This window comes from Gavialis gangeticus, unplaced genomic scaffold, assembly GCF_001723915.1.
Source record: "Gavialis gangeticus isolate Ggan-Ray unplaced genomic scaffold, GavGan_comp1, whole genome shotgun sequence".
NCBI lineage: Eukaryota > Metazoa > Chordata > Crocodylia > Gavialidae > Gavialis > Gavialis gangeticus.
Genome location: NW_017729009.1, coordinates 8,653,650 through 8,657,689, shown reverse-complemented (window position 1 = coordinate 8,657,689; position 4,040 = coordinate 8,653,650).

The following is a 4,040-nucleotide window of genomic DNA, read 5'->3' as shown; positions in this document are numbered from 1 at the left end:
TTACCATCTGAAACTGGCTCTCTCCCCCCAAACTCACAAGCTAGGAACGGCCTGCCTCCAGAGGGAAACTTCACCTGCCTTTGAAGATGCTTGTGAGTAAGCTACTCGAGATCCGGGTAGATATCTAGCTGGCAGCAACGCAGATGCGGGATCAAAAGGCTACCTCAGCCAGACTGTTTGCTCTTTAGGATTTCTAGGATGTTGCTCAATCTTGTACCCTATTTTCACCCTACCCCTGTAATCAATAAAGTTCTCCTTTGTGACCAGCATAGGAGACTTATTGAGGGGTGGGTCTAAATTATGCCTAAGAGACCCCTTAGGTCTGCAGACTAGGGGAGACAGCCTGCACAAGAGTTTTAGCTTTGGGAAAGGAAAGAAAAGGTCCTAATTTAGTGATGTCACCCAGAAAAAAAATTCAAGACCTAAACTTAGCATGGAAGACCAGGCTTAGATTATGACCCTGAGCGAGAGGCAAGTTATTCATCTGTCTACAAGAGATCAGGAAAAGAAGTAACATGGAGGGCTTGGACAGAAATGGATTGAGAGTTATGATTTAGCCACATTGAACTGAGGTGGTGATTTGGTACCCACAGGGAGTTGTCAGAGAAATACAGGAGGCAGTGGCTGCTGTGGCCAGAGATGTGCAGAGTGTGGAGCCTGGCCTCTTCTTCCCCGCTCGTGGGCAGCACAGAACAGAGCCGTGGGAAACGGGGAGGGTGCATGCTGCCTGCTGTGGGGCTCAGGGCTCCCTGCCCTGCCTCCCTCCCTCTGGGGGCCTCCACGGCCCAGCGGGCAGAACCTGGCACAGGAGGGCACAGCAGGGCAGGGAAACTTGGTGCCACTGCCACCAGGACCCCTGACCCAGCCACGCCACCCGCAATGCAAGGAGTGGTGGGCTAGGGCACGCTGCCCTCGTTTCCTGCCACCAGGCTGCAGCTCTACCCCTCTGCCATGGCCTGGCCGCCACCACCGCTGCCTCTCCCCTCAGGCCACCCGTGCTGCCCCCCACCGCACTTCACCTGCAGAGAAGAACCGTGGCCCGGTGTGAGTGGCTGGCAGCGGGAGGAGGTGAGTGCAGTGTCCCCCTCCCCGGCGTGTTACTCCTTGTGCTGCTGGCAGCACAGCTGACATGGGGGTCCCAGCTGCGGCAGAGGCATGAGTCTTGCCTCCTGCTCCACCCTCCCTCACTGGGTCCCAGCAACTAGGCTCCGTACCTGCTGTGGGCAGAGAAGTCTGGGGGAGCACATTCCTCCTTGCCCCCCTGACACATTGCCTGTGCCTCCCTGCCCCCCATGTGTCACCTATGCCCCCTCCATAGACTTACCTGCAAGGAGCTGTGGGGGCTGCTCTCCATCATGCTGTCTGGCTGCTATGTGCATGTGTGGGCACATACATGCACATGGTGCCCCTGCCTGGTTACCTTCCTTCCATTCCCTCAGCCCCATGCAACCCCTTGCAGGCTTGAACTCTGCCTGCAGCCTGCAAGGGAAAACCTGCGGTTTACTGCATTTTTCTCCTCTAAGGGGAAAAAAATCTGTGTTTTTCCGTGGCAAATGGGAAACCCAGATCCCTGCTGCTCAAACAGATTCTATACAGTTTATTCAATATGCACCATCTACGCCCTGTACCTTGACCTAACAAACATCTCATTCACTGTACATACCATGTTTATCTTGTGTTTTAGACCATGTTGTACAAGATTCATTAGTATCTCGATTAATAAGCTTTATGATGGATCTGCACAACTTGTACTGGTCCTTAAATCACGTACGCACATTCCTAAGATGCTGCTTTCAGGTTGTGCAGCTGTCCATGCTGGTTTAGCAAAGCCTGCTGTTGCTCCAGTGAAGCCTGTAGATGGGCTAAATATGGGTTTTTGTAGACGGGACTACACAGAGATACAGTATAGAGAGAGAAGAGAACCAGGCCAATTGCAGAGGCCTTTGGACTCCTCCAAAGGAAGTTGGAGGGGGCGATGAGGAGGATCCTCTGAAGGCCACGCAGAAGTAAGAGTCGCTGGAAGGCAGAACCATAACAAGCCAAGGGAGGACACGACTTCAAGCCATAGGTCACGGTCATCTGTACCGAGCTATAACTTGGAAGAGGTCATTTGTGACTTTGAGGGCAGTTTCAGTGGAGTCCAAGGAACAGGAGAGAACCTGGGTGAAATTAGAGGAAAGGATTTTGAACAGTATGTTCAACAAACTTAGACAGAGAAGGAAGATGAGGCAGCATTAAAGGAAGAAAGCCAGGTTCTGTTTTTGGTTTTTTTTAAAGATGGAAGACTCTAAAGCTTGCCATTATGGGAGAAGGGTCAGAGGAGAGTGAGAGGGAAAGAACAAGAGTGAGTGGGGAGATGAAAGTAGACAAGAGGGAGAGGGGGAGAAGGGGTAGAATGGTGAGTGGTGGGAGAAGAGGAGCACATGAGAAACTTCTGTATCTGTGACAGGCACGGCGGACAGGAGAGTTAAAAGGTTAGTGGGCAGGAAGCACAAGCAGAGGGGAAGGGAAAAGTTGTGTTGTATGTTGTCTGTTTTTCCTGGAAGGAATTTCATAGACATTAGGGCTGGAAGGGACCTTGGAAGATCGAGTCCAGCCCCCTGCCCCAGGGGCAGGAAGTCAACTGGGGTCACAGGATCCCAGCAAGATAAGCATCCAGTTTACTCTTGAAGGCGTTCAATGTGGGTGCTTGAACCACCTCCGGTGGCAGGCTGTTCCAGACCTTGGGGGCTCGGACAGCAAAGAAATTCTTCCTTATGTTCTTGCAGGAGTTTATGACCATTCGACCTTGGGGCACTCTGGTGAACAGGCGTTCCCCCAGATCCTGGTGAACACCCCAATAAACTTATAGGTGGCCATCAGATCACCCCTGAGCCTGCGCTTTTCCCGGCGAAAGAGCCCCATGGTTCTCAGCCTGTTGTCGTAAGGTGTTTTCCTGACCTCTGAACACCTGTGTGGCTCTTCTCTGGACTCTCTCAAGCTTCTCCACATCCTTTTTGAATTGTGGAGCCCAAAACTGGACGTGGTACTCCAGCTGCGGCCTCACTGAGGCCAAGTATAACGGGAGAATGATGTCCCGGGATTTTCTTGAGAAGCATCTGTAGATGCGAGCCAGCGTTTTGCTCGTTTTACTAGCCGCAGCATCACATTGCAGGCTCACGTTCATCTTCTGGTCAATCGTGACCCCCGAGTCCCTTTCATCTGTAGCGCTAGCCAGCGTAGCACTGCTGAGCCCATAAGGATGCTGCAGGTTTTTCTTCCCAAGGTGGAGAACCTTGCATTTGTCACTGTTACACCATCAGGTTCTCGTCTGTGCATTTCCTAAGCCTGTCGAGGTTGTCCTGAATTGCCCTCCTGCCCTCTGCTGTGGACGCTTTACCCCAGAGTTTGGTATCGTCGGTGAACTTGGCCAGTCCACTTCTGACTCCAATGTCCACATCATTAATGAAGAGGTTGAACAATACAGGCCTGAGGACAGAGCCTTGGGAGACCCCACTCGTTACAGGGCACCACAACGATTGACTTCTGTCAACCACCACCCTCCGGGTCCGACCACGGGGCCGATTCCCCAGCCAGCGGATCGTGGTGGACCCGAGGCCGCAGTTGGCCAGTTTTGCCAAGAGGTGATCATGGGATACCAGATCAAAGGCTTTTTTGAAGTCAAGATATATGACATCAATCTCCTCTCCCTTGTCCAGGTGATGGGTCACCTGGTCGTAGAAGGAAATGAGATGAGTCAAGAAAGATCTACCCGCAACAAACCCATGCTGGCTATCCCTCAGGGTATTGTCGTCAGCTAGTCTGTTAAGGATGGCCAAGACCTGGCCCAGGACAGAGGTCAGGCTGATGGGCCTGTAGTTTGCCGGACCTTTTTCCAAGACCTTGCCCAGGATAGCGGTCAGGCTGATGGGCCTGTAGATTGCCGGATGCACTTCCCTCCCTTTCCTTGAAGATAGGCACCACATTGGCCGTCTTCCTATGAGAGAGAGAGAGCCGGAGGCAGCTGCAGGAGAGGGTTTGAGGAGTGATTCAAAGTTGCT